This window comes from Ambystoma mexicanum, chromosome 6p, assembly GCF_040938575.1.
Source record: "Ambystoma mexicanum isolate Mex_15411 chromosome 6p, UKY_AmexF1_1, whole genome shotgun sequence".
In the NCBI taxonomy this organism is placed as follows: Eukaryota; Metazoa; Chordata; class Amphibia; order Caudata; family Ambystomatidae; genus Ambystoma; species Ambystoma mexicanum.
In genome coordinates, this window is record NC_090935.1 from 617,702,020 (window position 1) to 617,718,703 (window position 16,684).

The following is a 16,684-nucleotide window of genomic DNA, read 5'->3' on the forward strand; positions in this document are numbered from 1 at the left end:
CAGGGGTAAATTATTGGCAAATAGACTGGAGAGCTATTCAGAAAGGTTGTATGTTCATTCAATTATTAATGAGCTAGGAAATATGGTAGTTAAGAAAGACGAAATAGGTGAATGTTTCCGTTCATTCTATGCTGATTTGTATACTGAAGATTTGGCTCCACGAGTGAATGAACTGGATAGTTTCTTCGAGAAAATTGCTCTCCCCTCACTCTCTGAGGAAGGTAGAAATGTTATGGAGGCTCCGGTTACCATCCAGGAGGTTGTATCAGTAATTGGGGAACTGACAAAGGGGAAATCTCCAAGAATGGACGGTTTAACGGTGGAGTTTTATCAGGAATATGAGGTGTTGGCGCCGGTACTGCGTAGTGTGTATAATCATATGATAAGGGAAGGGAAGTTGTGTACTTCAATGAAAGAAGCTGTTATCACAGTGATTCCGAAACCGGGTAAGGATGCAGCTAGGTGCTGTAATTACCAGCCAATCTCCCTGCTCAATGTTGACATAAACATCTTTACCAAGATCCTAACTATAAGATTGGAAAAATATATGGGAGGGCTGGTAGAGCAATCTCAGACAGGATTTATGAAACAGCGATATGGATACGACAATATTAGAACGCTGTTAGATATTTTGAGTTTAACAAATTCAGGGGTCAAAGATATTTTGTTAATTTATTTAGACGCCGAAAAGGCCTTTTATAGGGCAAACTGGAGATTCTTGAATTACACACTGTCAAAATTGGGCTTTGGGCATCAAAGCTATTAAGGCGTTACAAACTGATATTACGGCTAAGGTGTGGATGAATGAGGGGTTTTGAGCATTGTTCCCATTATATAGGGGTACTCGGCAAGGCTGTCCCTTGTCTCCCTTGTTGTTTAATCTAGTGTTAGAACCTTTGTTAGTATACATTTGACAACATGTTCGAGTTTGAGGTCTATGTGTGGGAGATGGAGAAGTAAAGACAATGGCCTATGTGGATGTTGTAGTGGTTATTTTGAATAATCCTGTGGATGGGGATCATTTATTGAGAGATATTTTTGAAGAAGTAGGAAGTTTTTTTTTTGTTGAAAATGTGCCTAATATCATCACTGTGCTAAAAGTTTAATCTATAAAGTGTGCTTAATATCATCACTGTGCAAAGTTGAATCTAGAAAATGTGCCTAATAGCGTCACTGTAGTATAGTTGATTTTAGAAAGTGTGCCGAACTAGCGTCAATGTGGTATAGTTGAATCTTGATATAACCAAGCCCTAATTCCGCCCTTGCCACGCCATGAGTCCATCCCGCCCAGCGAGGTCCAGAGAAAGAACCTCACTCTGGCACGCCTCCCTCCCCCTCCCGTAAATCCCTCCCCCTCCCATCCCAAACCATCCCACCCTCCACCACACTCCCAGCCCACCCCATATCCAACGCTCAAGCCAGTAGAACCCCCCATCCCAATCCACCCACCCTCCACCATGCCCTCACCCCACCGCCGAACCAACCATCAAGCCAGAGGAACCCAATGGCGCACCGAACATCCGAAGACCCCTGTTCCTCCAATCCCTTCCACCTACCCACCTCCAGCACACCCGTACCCCCTGCCCCACCAATGAACAGCCCGCCCACCCTCAGACCCACCTCGTCCCGCCACCACCCCCTGCCCTTTCCTCGTGACAACTCCCTCTAACATCTTCCACAGACCTCATCCCTTCCCCTCCCTAAAAACGGCATGTCTCGCCCTGGCAAGAATAGTGGCCGCATCCCCATCGCCCTCCGACCCCCCTACCCTCTCACTCACACCAACCGCAGTAAAAACCCTGAAAAAAAGGAAACAACCCTGGTCTCCTTCAATCTCCCACTACTCCTCGCCCCTCCTGTCCCGACCCACCACTGCAATCTCTCAGTCTCCACCATCACCACCCTCCTCCCCTTCTGCACCCTGCTTCGAACCTCTCTCCCTTGAATTCTCACCAACCACACCTAGAACCCCTAACCCCTTACGCTTCACCCTCGAATCACCAGCCTCAAATCCGTCTTGCCACCTGTCCTCCCTCACCCTCCCGTCCAATCCCATCCTCCCCACACCCACTTCCTCCTCCGCCCGCCTACTCTTCTCAACCACCATCGACCAACCCGCCTCTCTCACCTCCCAGATTCCACTCACTCCCCTCACTCCACACCTCCCCCCACCCATGCCAGCCCTCGCAGCCTCCCACCCACTCCTTCCCACCACCACCCCTCCAACCTCCACAACATCCCCCATGCCAAAATAAGATGCATCCTCTTCTAGCCCATTCTGTAACAAAAAACAGACACAGCATCTTCGACTTCCTCGCCTCAGACAAACCCGACCTAGTCTTTATCACAGAAACCGGGTTCTCCGACGACTTTGCCCCCATCCCCATGAAGCCTTCCCCCCAGACTACTCCCTCATCCCACTCAACCATCCCTCTAGAGGAGGAGGACTAGCAATCGTTTTCAAGTCACACTTCTCCGCCTCAATCATCGACTCCCAGACAAACATCACTTCCTGCGAATCGCTTCTCGTCAAACTATCCCTACCCCCATTGTTCTCCCACAGCTTCCTAATCATCTACAGACCCCTGGCTATGACAGACAATTCTCAAGCAAACTCTGTGATTCGATAGCCACCATCCAAATAAACCATCCCAACCTCACTCTACTAGGGGATTTCAATATCTGGCTTGACGTTCCCACCAACCCCATTACTCACTCACTGGTCGACTCCCTAGATGTGCTTAACCTCCGCCTTCACATGAATGGCCCAACTCACTCTAAAGGACACACCCTTGATGCCATCTTTAGCTCCCACGACCAGATACATCTAAGCCCCCCTACACCTTTCATCTGGTCTGATCACTTCATTGTGCCTTTCACCATTCGCTTGACCACCCCCTCCCCATTCCTGAAGCAGAACCCCAAATCTATGCGAATGCTGGAAGAAACTAAAAATTCTCCCTGACCTAGCCGATGCACTACTCCAAACTCCTCCCTCAACCACCCCACATAATGAACCCTTAACCACCGACTCCTTTGACTCTTGGCTCAATATCTCATTAATTCTGCTCACTCGCACTTGCCAATCCTCCCCTCGCTGCAAACTGAAGACTGCAAAACAACTGTATAAATCTCTCAAACGCAAATGGAGGAAAGATAAAGCCAACCTAAGTAGATCCAACCTGGCCCGGCACCATCACCACTACAAAGCTGAAATCCAAAAACCAAAAAAGTCCACTACAACTCCCGAATTCTCAACTGTGAAAACCCCAGCAAGGAACTCCACAAAATCATTTCTGAATTGACCAGCCGAACCTGTACCACCACCCAATCCACCCCATCTCAGTCACTCTGCGACTCACTCTCTCTCCACTTCTACACCACTGCTCTCGACAGAACAAATTCACTAAACAACAAACTAGCCGCCATGTCCCTGCCAGGTAATCCACCCGCCCTACCAATCACCCCCACGCCTGCCACACCAACTACAACCCAACCCACCTTCAACTCGTTCACGCCAATATCAAGAGACCAATTTCTCAAACTTCTCTCTGCCCGGAAACCATCTGGCTCCCCCCTAGACCCTTGCCCGGCTTCAATCCTCAAAGAAATATTCTCATCCACCTGCGCAGGAGAGTACACAAGAACCATCATAAATGACTCCCTCTCCTCAGGTATCTTTCCCGACGCCTTCAAAACTGCTCATGTCAAACCTCTTCTAAAGAAAACTTCCCTTGATGCTCTCGACCCCAAAAACTACCGCCCCATCTCAAACACCAGGTTCCTTGCTAAACTCATCGATCGAACCGCATACTCCCAACTAAATGCCTTTGTCGAATCCAACCAATCTCCTAGACCCTGCACAATCAGGCTTCACACCTCGACACGGAACCAAACCCACTCTGACCTCAATCTGGGATGACCTTAAGATCACTGCAGACTCTGCAGGATGCGCTGCACTAATCCTTCTAGACCTCTCAGCCGCCTTTGACACAATCGACCACTCAATCCTTCTCGACCGCCTCCATTCCCTAGGAATCTGTGGAAACGCTCTCAATAACCCTCCTCTCCACCTTTGCTTCCACCGCCCAACCAGTCAATACCGGAGTTCCACAAGGAGCATGCCTATCAGCCCTCCTGTTCAACCTCTATATGTCCACCCTCTCAGGAATAATCTGCCCGCACAATATCCCGTGCTATAACTATGCCAGTGACACCCAATTAATCCTAAAACTCCTCAACTCAAACCCCAACTGTCAGCCCGACCTTGCAGCCTGCCTCCTTGACATTGATCGCTGGATGACTATAAACCACTTCCTCTTAAACCCCACTAAAACCAAAATCATGGTGTGCGGTAACACTGAGCTTCTCCCACATCCTCTACCATGACCATCATCCATGGGCAATCCACCCTCCACCTCGACCACAGTAAAAAGCTTTGGATGCACTCTCGACTCTGACCTAACCCTCTCTCGCCAAATCAACGTCTCTAAATCCTGCCAATACCACCTCAAAATTCTCAGACACATTTTTCCGTACCTCTCCTTTCCCAACAGACTCGCCGCTATCCAATCTAATGTAATGTCGAGACTGGACTATGACAAATCCCTCTACCTCGGGGGTCCAAGCATACCATCTCATTAAACTACAAAGAGCACAAAACGCTGAAGCCAAATTGCTTCTAGCACTTGGCCCAAGAGACCGCACCTCTCCAGCTCTCAGAACTCTCCACTGGCTCCCGGTTGGACGAAGGGTGACTTTCAAAACCCTATGCATCTCACACCGGGCAGTGAATAAAACCAGCCTTCTATACCTACAGGACAAGCTAAAACCCTACCGCCCACTGCGTACTCTAAAATCAAGCTCCACTCTCCTTTTAGTGATACCAAACACCAACTAAGTCAGGTTAGGAGGATCATCATTCTCAGCCCTGGCCCCCTCCCTATGGAACTCACTTTTACCCCACATTCGACACACCGAAGACTACCTGTCATTCCGCAAATTACTGAAAACATGGCTCTTACCTTAAAGAATCAATGGATAGAGCAAATGGAATGAATAACCACAACAAACTGAAATCCAATGTTGCTTGAACAAAGAAAATAAAAGAGCAAAGAGAGCCGATGGAACGGATAGAAAGACTAATAGTGTAACTAAAACGAATAGAATGAGCGAAATGGATAGAGTAAGTGAAATGAATGGAATAGATAGAACAGATAGAGCAGATGGAACGGATAGACTAGATGAAACGGAGAGTGTAGATGGATCGGATAGAGTAGATGGATCGGATAGAACGGATGGAATGGATAGAACGGATAGAGTGGATGGAACGGATGGAGTGGATGGAAAGGATGGAGTGGATTGAACGGATGGAGGGGATGAACGGATGGAACGGATGGAGTGGATGGAACGGATGGAGTAGATAGAACAGACGGAGTGGATAGAACAGACGGAGTAGACAGAATTGACGGAGTGGATAGAGTGGATGCAGTGGATAGAACTGATGGAAAGGATGGAATTGATGGAATGAATGGATTGACTGGATAGAACGGACGGAATGGATAGAATGAATGGAATGGATAGAACGGGCAGAGTGGATGGAACAGACGGAGTGGATCGAACGGACAGAGTGAATAGAACGGACGGAGTGGATGGAATGGACAGAGTGGATAGAACGGACGGAGTGGATAGAACGGACAGTGTGGTTGGAACGGACGGAGTGGATGGAACGGATGGAGTGGATCGAACGGATGGAGTGGATGGAGTGGATGGAACGGATGGAATAGATGGAACAAATGGAGTAGATGGAACGGATAGAATGAATGGAACGAATGAAGTGGATGGAACGGATGTAGTGGATGGAATGGATGTAGTGTATGGAACGGACGAAGTGTCCAATCTATTGTAAGGTCGAGACTGGTCTATAAAAACTCCCTCTACCTCGCAGTCCAAGCACACCATCTCAATAAACTAGCACAAAACGCTGCAGCCAAATTGCTTCCAGCACTTGGCCCAAGAGACCACACCTCTCCAGCTCTCAGAACTCTCCACTGGCTCCCGGTTGGATGAAGGGTGACTTTCAAAACCCTATGCATCTCACACCGAGCAGTGAATAAAACCGGCCTTCTATACCTACAGGACAAGCTAAAACCCTACCGCCCACCGAGAACTCTAAGAACAAGCTGCGCCCTCCTTTTAGTAATACCAAACACCAACTAAGTCAGGTTAGGAGGATCATCATTCTCAGCCCTTCCCCCCTCCCTATGGAACGAGCTTCCACCCCACATTCGACACACCGAAGACTACCTGTCATTCTGAAAATTACTGAAAACATGGCTCTTCCCTTAAAGAATGAATGGATAGAGCAAATGGAATGAATAACCACAACAAACAGAAATCCAAGGTTGCTTGAACAAAGAAATAAACGTGAATAAAAGTGAATGGAGTGGATGCAGTGAATGGAACGGATGAAGTGGATGGAACTGATGAAGTGGATGGAACGGATGAAGTGGATGGAACGGATGAAGGGATAGAACAGATGGAAAGGATGGAATTGATGGAGTGAATGTATTGAGTGGATAGAACGGACGGAATGGATTGGAAGGAATGGATGGAACGAACGGGGTGGATAGAACTGACAGAGTGGATAGAACAGATGGAGTGGATGGAACGGACAGAGTGGATCCAACGGATGGAGTGGATCCAACGGATGGAGTGGATACAATGGATGGAGTGGATGGAGTGGATGGAACGGATGGAGCGGATGGAACGGATGGAGTGGATGGAACAGATGGAGTGGATGGAACGGATGGAATAGATGGAACAAATGGAGTAGATGGAAAAGATGGAATTAATGGAACGGATGAAGTGGATGGAACAGATGAAGTGGATGGAACGGATGTAGTAGATGGAAATGGATGTAGTGGATGGCACGGATGAAGTGGGTGGCACGGACGAAGTGGATGGCATGGACAAAGTGGACGGAACGGACGAAGTGTACTGAACGGATGTAGTGAACGGAACGGATGAAGTGGATGGAACAAAAGAAGTGGATGGAACGGATGAAGTGGATAGAACGGATGAATAGAACAGATTAGACTCGATGGAGTGGATGGGAAAGATAGAGTGGACGAAGGATGGAGTGGATGGAAAAGATGGAAAAAGAATGGAAAGGACGGTACGGATGGAAAGAATGGAATGGATAGAACGGATGGAATGGATAGAACGGATAGAGTGGATGGAACGGATGGAGTGGATGGAAAGGATGGAGTGGATTGAACAGTTAGAGTGGGTGGAACGATTAGAATTGATGGAACGGATAGAGAGAATGGAACAGATGAAGAGAATGGAAAGGATAAGGAGAATGGAATTGAAGAAGCGGATGGAACGGATGAAACGGATAGAACGGATGAAGTGGATGGAACAGGTGAAGTGGATGGAACGGATAAAGTAGTTGGAACAGAGGAAGTGGATGGAATGGATGAAGTGGATGGAAGGACGGAAAGGACGGATGAAATGGATGGATGGAGTAGATGGAGTGGATGGAGTGGATGAGTGGATGGGCATGAGTGGATGGAGTGGATGAACGGATGGAGTGGATGGAACGGATGGAGTGGATGGGACGGATGGAGTAGATGGAACACATGGAACTGATGGAGTGGATAGAACGGACGGAGTGGATAGAACGGATGGAGTGGATAGAACGAAAGGAGTAGATAGAACGGACGGAGTGGATAGAGTGGATGGAGTGGATGCAATGAATGAAGTGGATGCAGTGGATGGAACGGATTAAGTGGATGGAACGGATGAAGTAGATGGAACGGATGAAGCGGATGGAATGGATGAAGGGATAGAACAGATGGAAAGGATGGAATTGATGGAGTGAATTGGATGAAGTAGATAGAACGGACAGAGTGGATAGAATGGACGGAGTGGATGGAACGGATGGAGTGGATGGAACGGATGAAGTGGATGGAACGGAAGAAGTGGATGGTACGGACGAAGTGGATGGCACGGACAAAGCGGATGACACGGACGAAGTAGATGGAACGGACGAAGTGTACTGAACGGATGAAGTGGATGGAACAGATGAAGTGGATGGAACGGATGAAGTGGATGGAACGGATGAAGGGGATTGAACAGATGAAGGGGATGGAACGGATGAAGTGGATGGAACAGATGAAGTGGATGGAATGGATGAAGTGGATAGAACGGATGAATAGAACGAATTAGACTTGATGGAGAGGATGGAAAAGATAGAGTGGACGAATGATGGAGTGGATGGAGTGGATGGAAAAAGAATAGAAAGGATGGAACAGATGGAAAGAATGGAACGGATGAAGTGGATGGAATGGATAGAACGGATAGAGTGCATAGAACGGATGGAGTGGATGGAATGGATGAAAAGATAGAACAGATAGAAAAGATAGTGCATGGAAATGATGGAGTGGATGGAAAGGATGGAGTGGATGGAAAAGATGGAGTGGATGTAAAGGATGGAGTGGACGTAAAGGATGAAGTAGATGGAGTGGATGGAGTGGACGGGGCGGATGGAGTGGATGGAGCAGATGGAATGGATGGAATGGATCGAACGGATGGAACAGATGGAGTAGATGGAACCAATGAGTGCATGGAGTAGATGGAAAGGATGGAGTGGATGGAAAGGATGGAACGGATGGAACAGATGGAAAAGTGGAAGGAAAGGATAGAGTGAATGGAGTGGATGGAAAGGACAGAGTGGATGGAGTGGATATAGCTCTCTATATCTCTACATCTCCTATTTATGCTATGTATATGCTAACTACCTGTATCCCCATGTTATCTGTATCACATGTTTAACCTATCCATCCTGTCGCTTTATATACGTATGCTGCTAGGTCCGCCCCCTGTCCTGCTCTCGTGCTTGGTAGCAGGTGCATTACTGATAACCACCATATCACACTACTACTCTTACTCTCCCCAATACACCATCATTCAACTAGAACAATTTGGCCTAGCTGTTCTGATACTAACATGACCCCACGAGCACCTCATCATCCTAATAAAACACAGCTAGCTGAGCACATACTGGCTAGTTTAGGGGTCTCTTCAGGCCTAACACACCCTCCAGACTGAACACATTACAAATGCTTTCCTCAGCACCACACCTACCGCTACGAAGCAGCTATCATGAAAAAACCACACCAGCTGCACACATATCCGGAGCGCCCACGCACCGTACGATACTCTCCTCCTCTAATGACTTGAACTGCGGTTCCCGAGGGCGTTCAACCTACCAGCGCTTTGAGGTCATACCAATTGTACATAAGGCGCTATATAAATGGCAGGTAACATAACATAACATTATCAGGTTACCGGATCAACTGGGGAAAAACAGTAGTATTTCCGATAAGAAATTCACCAAGAGGGGAGCAATTGTTAGGTTGGAACTGTAAATTGGAGAATATGTGTGTAAAGTACTTGGGTATTCACATCGTCCGGGATGTAAAAAGATAGTCAATTATAATGAAGATAGAATCATTGAGATCCTCCAAAAGGATATTTTGAAATAGGGGCATATCACTTTAACCATTTGGGCTAAAGTTAATGCAATTGAAATGCTTTTATTGCCAAAGATATTGTATATTATTCATTTGTTGCCCCTACTCTTCACAAAGAGAGCTTTTGGGCGTACAGATAGGTTTTTTCAAAATATTTTATGGGGAGTAGGGAAGAGGGCCAGAATTCCTCGGTACATTATGGTCAGTAGCGTTAAAGATGAAGGTTTTGGGTACCCAATACTAAGGAATTACAGCAATGGCTTTCTGTTGAAAAAGGTGTCTAGCTACTCTTGCGGGGAGTGAAATCAGATGCCATGGTGGATGCAAATTGAGATGCAGAAGTTTTCACAATATGACATTACGAGTCTGTATTCTTTTGGGAAGCTACCCGGGAAGGTGCAGAGTTTAAAAACAGTTTTGGCGACAAAGGATGCATTGGCTTCCTTGATAGTGGAAAGCGTGCAAGGGTTATTTATTTATAAAGAGGCCTCCCTTTGGCATAATCCAGGTCTACAGATCAGTAATAAGGCATTCAATTGGAGGAGTTGGATTAGTAGAGGCATTTTAACAATTGGCGATATTTGGGGTGATGGAGGAGTGGTCCCCTTTGAAAGTCTGGTAGAGAAATTTGGGTTACAAAATAGGGAGTTAAGAAGATACAGTAAATTGGTAGATATACAGGGTAATTCATAGAAATTCGCACAAAAATGGCGCACGCGGCTGGCGCACAGTGTCCTCGTGTGATACACTGCGCCAGCCGCGTGCGAAAAAATCCTTTTCATCGCACAGCGTATTCATGGATTTTAGCCTCCGAAACCAGCCGTGGCGCAGAGTGGCGCAGCGACCCTGCAGCAGTGCCAGTTACGCCCCCAAGAACGCCCTCGCGCAAGGAAAAGCCTTCACAATCCCCAAATCATCGCAAAGGGCTGCGCTAACCCTGGACCAGTTCACAGGGCTGACAAACAGAAAACGCCAAGCGGGGAACGTGTATTTCAGTGGTTCGCGGGAAGTTCCACACGCGATTGTCGTCCTGGGTACGTGTACATCAGGGGTGCGTGGGAAGTAACACACGCAATTCCATCAGGGCACGTGTATTCCAGGGGTGCGCAGGAAGTATCACACGCAAAAACAGCAGGGTATGTGTATTCCAGGGGTGCGGGGGAAGTATCACACGCAAAAGCAGCAGGGTACGTGTATTTCAGGGGTGCGCGAGAAGTATCACACGCAAAAGCAGGAGGGTACGTGTATTTCAGGGGTGCGCGGGAAGTATCACACGCGATTCCATCAGGGTACGTGTATTCCAGGGGTGCGCGGGAAGTATCACACGCAAAAGCAGCAGGGTACGTGTATTCCAGGGGTGCGCAGGAAGTATCACACGCAATTCCATCAGGATACGTGTATTCCAGGGGTGCGCGGGAAGTATCACACGCAAAAGCAGCAGGGTACGTGTATTTCAGGGGTGCGCAGGAAGTATCACATGCGATTCCATCAGGGTACGTGTATTCCAGGGGTGCGCGGGGAGCACCACACGTGAATTGCACGTGTGGGTCCTCCCAGGTGTTCCCTCTACACCCTCCACGGCCCCTGCAGGTGGCCCACACCACAGGGGCCTACCCTGCACATGTCCCGCAGGCACCCCATCCACCATGGCCATGCCCCCCAGCCAACCCACATGTCACCTTGCACTACTGTCCACCAATGCATGTCCCCCTGCACCCCCAGCCACCAGGGGCACCCTCCACCAGGCCCCCACTCATGTCTACCATCACCCCCACCCCCCAGCAGTGCAGGGGCAGCCTCCACGAGGCCCCCACCCATGTCCCCTATCACCCCTACCCCCCAGCAGTGCAGGGGCAGCCTCCACCAGGCCCCCACTCATGTCCCCTATCACCCCCACCCCCCAGCAGTGCAGGGGCAGCCTCCACCAGGCCCCCACTTATGTCCCCTATCACCCCCACCCCCCAGCAGTGCAGGGGCAGCCTCCACCAGGCCCCCACTCATGTCTACCATCACCCCCCCCAGCAGTGCAGGGGCAGCCTCCACCAGGCCCCCACTCATGTCTCCCACCACCCCCAGCCACCAGGGGCACCCTCCACCAGGCCCCCACTCATGTCTACCACCACCCCAACCCCCCAGCAGTGCAGGGGCAGCCTCCACCAGGCCCCCACTCATGTCTCCCATCACCCCACCCCCCAGCAGTGCAGGGGCAGCCTCCACCAGGCCCCCACTCATGTCTACCACCACCCCCACCCCCCAGGGGCACCCTCCACCAGGCCCCCACTCATGTCTACCACCACCCCCACCCCCCAGCCACCAGGAGCACCCTCCACCAGGCCCCCATTCATGTCTCCCACCACCCCCACCCCCCAGCAGTGCAGGGGCAGCCTCCACCAGGCCCCCACTCATGTCCAACTCATGTCTCTCTGTACCCCCACCCCCAGCCACCAGGGGCACCCTCCACCAGGCCCCCACACATGTCTACCATCACCCCCACCCCCCAGCAGTGCAGGGGCAGCCTCCACCAGGCCCCCACTAATTTCCCCTATCACCCCCACCCCCCAGCAGTGCAGGGGCAGCCTCCACCAGGCCCCCACTCATGTCTACCATCACCCCCACCCCCCAGCAGTGCAGGGGCAGCCTCCACCAGGCCCCCACTCATGTCTCCCATCACCACCACCCCCAGCAGTGCAGGGGCAGCCTCCACCAGCCCCCCACTCATGTCTACCACCACCCCCACCCCCCAGCCACCAGGGGCACCCTCCACCAGGCCCCCACTCATGTCTATCTCCACCCCCAACCCCCAGCCACCAGGGGCACCCTCCACCAGGCCCCCAATGATGTCTCCCACCACCCCCACCCCCCAGCAGTGCAGGGGCACCCTCCACCAGGCCCCCACTCATGTCTACCATCACCCCCACCCCCCAGCAGTGCAGGGGCAGCCTCCATCAGGCCCCCACACATGTCCCCTATCACCCCCACCCCCCAGCAGTGCAGGGTCAGACTCCACCAGACCCCCTCTCATGTCTCCCACCACCCCCACCCCCCAGCAGTGCAGGAGCAGCCTCCACCAGGCCCCCACTCATGTCTCCCATCACCCCCACCCCCAGCAGTGCAGGGGCAGCCTCCACCAGGCCCCCACTCATGTCTACCACCACCCCCACCCTCCAGCCACCAGGGGCACCCTCCACCAGGCCCCCACTCATGTCTACCACCACCCCCACCCCCCAGCCACCAGGGGCATCCTCCACCAGGCCCCCACTCATATCCCCCAGCCAACATGTCACCACAATCTAGATCCCTGGCCCTTATGGTCAGCCTCCAAATGCCAAACACCCACCTGAGTATTGCATCCACCCACTTAGAAATGGCAAAAACATGATACAACCCCAATTGCATGTTTGGAAATGAACACATGTCACTCACATACACCCAATGGGTGTCATTGAATGTCAAAACCCATATCATGATAAGCATGAAACCAATGAGATGATACTACATTATTGAAGTTTGAAGAAAAAATATGTATTAAAAGCAACATAAATTGAATCAAAAATAAACAAACAATAATGGAAATTTAAAAAAAAATAAACCAGCAGGTACGTGAAATAATGCAAAACCACAAATCATAATGCAAAGGAAAGGTGTCCAAAGTCACAGCCCACAAAAGTAAATCCAATGGAAAAATAAAATTGAAAACCATTGCTCTATGGCGAAATCATGATAAAAAATTAAAAACCAAAAGTCAACTATATACAGATAAACAATCCAGGGTCCATGATCCCAACCGAAGAAATGAAACCTATCTAATAACACTACCTAAAAAAAAGAAAATATATACAAAAATGTGGCCCATTGTCCAAAAGGTCCAAACAAAATGCAAAACCAAAGGAAACCTAACACTAACTACAGAACTATTTACAAGGGCAGCGGGCTAGTTCGACGGCTCACTTCGGGATGTTCCGGGCCAAGGCATCATCGAACTCCTGCTCAATGTCCCGGAGGCGGTCCTCCTCCATGGCCCCGAGGGTCCGCAGGGCTGTCCACATGTTCACCCCAAACTCCCTGCGGATTGCCTCGAGGCACTCGGCCCGCCTCAGGGCCCTCCGCATGGAGTTCTCCGCCCTGACCATCATGACCCATGCCTCTTCCGCCCGCTGCCGCTCCGCATCTATGGCGTGGCCCAACCGCTGCCACACGGAAAACACTTCCCGTCCTGGGTCCTCCTGCCCTCCGGCCGATGCCTGCCCCCCCAATGTCGAGGGCCCCGAGCCATCATGGCTTCCACCACATTGCTGCTGCTGCGCTTCTGCCCGTGCACTGCCTCCTGCTGCCTGCACATCCTCCGCTGGCTGGGGTGCTGTCGTTGATGTGGCCACCCCTGCTGGACGTCCGACTGCCGACTGTGGCAGGGATGCCTCCTCCAACAGCCTGGCTGCACCGTCAGAGGCAGCTCCACAGGGCACCCAGGTGACTGATGGGTGGGAAGATGGCACGGAGGACGACTGGCGCATAGGGGGTTCAGTTGAGGAGGGGGTCTGAGCAAGCCCCATCAAATGGAGGAATACGGGCTGGGTGACCTGTCCCAGTAGGCCGACGCGGTCAACGAGCCATTCGAGATGACGTGCAGTCTCCTCATAAAAAGACTGCAGGTCACCTCGCATGGCCCGTTGACGCAACGCCACACCAGTCAGGACAGGCTCAACCCGGACCCGGATAGCCACGTCCGCAGGCAGAGGAAGGCCATTGTTGTGAGCTCATCCCCTGCCTGAAAACGGGTCTGGACGTAGGCATCCCTGCTGGTGCAAGATGATGCAGTGACAGGATCAGGGACAGGATTGCACACAGGCACCTCTGCGGCGACCTGTGCTGCCTCCTGTCCCTGGTCCTGCACTGCACCACTAGCACCAGTGGAATCCCCACCTCCAGACCCCGTCTCTGTTGCTTGCACGGCCTCCTCCTCCACCAAACCCCCCACCAACCTGGATGACTCCGTGCCATCTTCCCCCGTTGGGCCCTGTGGGGTCCCAGCTGCCCCTTCTGCTGCCGAGGAGTCCAACTCCGACCTCCGCCTCTTGGACCTCCCCCCGGCATCTGCGGCCTGGGACGCGGCACCGGACTCCTCACTCCCCGACGAGATCACAACCTGGGAGGGGAGCCGGGCTTGCGTCTCCGGCTGGCGGTGCGATCCCCGCTGCTGTGCTCCACAGCACCTTCTCCGCCCTCTTCATCAGTTGACGCTGCAGACAGGGAGAAATAAAACACAGGCATCAGGGCACTGTACAATGGACACATACACACATGACAGTTGCACATGAGTGGCATTGGCAAACCTCAGACATGGCATCACAATTGGCAACACACATGTCATTTCTACATGCACACATGAGCCATACCACAGCCACATAGCAACTGCCAGCACCATCCATACACATACAACCGCATGAGCAGGCAAAGGTGAGCCAGACATCACATTCAACACAGGGAGTGCACTACACATGCACGCACACCACCACACTTGCATGCATGTGTACACCTCAGCCAACTGTCGCAGTGTTCCGATGGGCATCCATGTCACATCTGCCAATCAAGCTTCCACATCCCGCTGTCACATGCATCCATGTTGCATCACTGTTGCGCCCTTGTCAAATACACACACATGCAGATGTACACAGTGCTGATACATGCAGCTGAAAACAACATACATGCGTGACATCACGAACATGCCTACTTACTTACACATTCATCCAAACATGTGTGCCCACACAACTGCATTTGGCATGCAAGCCTACACACACAAGCACCATCCATGTCTCACACATGACAGCGCTCGCATGTGTTAGCCTCATGGTCCTGTACACCTCCACCCTTACTCGGCCCCATACAAACAGATGTGCAACCGGCACACTACTGGCACATCACCACACGCACAGCTTACAATCATGATGCATGTACACTTACCGCTCGACTCCAGACGGGTCTGCCTCTCAAGGACCTGGACATGGAGCGCTGGGGATATGCGTTCCAGGACCCTCATCTGATCTTCCGACAAGTGGCCCCGGCGCCCCTTAGCATCCGCTGCCTTCAAGAGGCGCCGGGCCTTGTTCAGGGTCCTGGACCTGAAGTCTTCCCAGCGCTTCTTGACATGTTGGAAGTCGCGGACTGCCACCCCCTCCGCATTGAGGGCAGTCACGATGTCCGTCCAGATCCGAGTCCGTCCTTCCTTGTCGATGCGCACACCTCCATAGAGGGCATCATACTGCCCAGGACTTGCTCCACCAGGACACCAACTTCCCTGGCACTGAAGCTGGTGCCCCTCTGCCTCTCTGGCCGGGGGTTGTCAGTGGTGCCAGATGTTGCAGTGCCCGACATGACAACCACAGAGGCAGGAGTGGGTGGGCAACTGGGTCCTGGGGCTGGGCTGTGGAGCGATGGAATCCCAGTCGGGAGTCTTCGGTTCCAGCAGGGGTGGTCACAGCAACAGCACCCCTGGCTGATGTGCAGGCAGCAAATGGCAGGGCACGTGGGCAGCAGGCAGTCAGGCAGCAGCAGATGGCAGGTGGGAGCGTGCTCAGGGCTCTGGGGGGCAGTAAATCGGCTTTCTGGGCATGAGCGTGGTCTTCCGTGTGCTTACGCGTGGCCAGCTTGATACGGAGTGATTTGGCACGTGAAAAGTCCTGCACGTCTGCGTGTAATTCGAGGAAAGGCCCTTAGCGCGTAAGCGCGTCTGCACGCATACGCGATTTCATTGGCCCAAAGGCCCCCATGCGCAGCTATGACGTCACGCGCATGGCCGTAGAGAATGGCGCGTGTAAAAAAAAGATACACGTCCGAGTGTCAAAGCGTGTAATTGGTGGAAATGGCCTCATCGCGTATGCGCGTCTGTGACGTGTGTATAAAAGGTACGTGTAGAACGCCATTTCCTTGTATGTGCTTTTCGTGGAGAGCGAGTGGGTGTACTTCTTGTCGGTTCACACGCGATTTACTTCACGGCGTTTCAAGTTCGTACTCCCTGTTACCTCTGACCGCTTTTTCTCTTTTCCTCTTTTTCCTGGGCCTGTTTCCTCAAACAGCGTTCCCTTCTACTGTTGTCCTGTCTCCTCAGACAGCGTACAAATCTTCTTTTGGCGGGGGTGTTGCCAACGCGC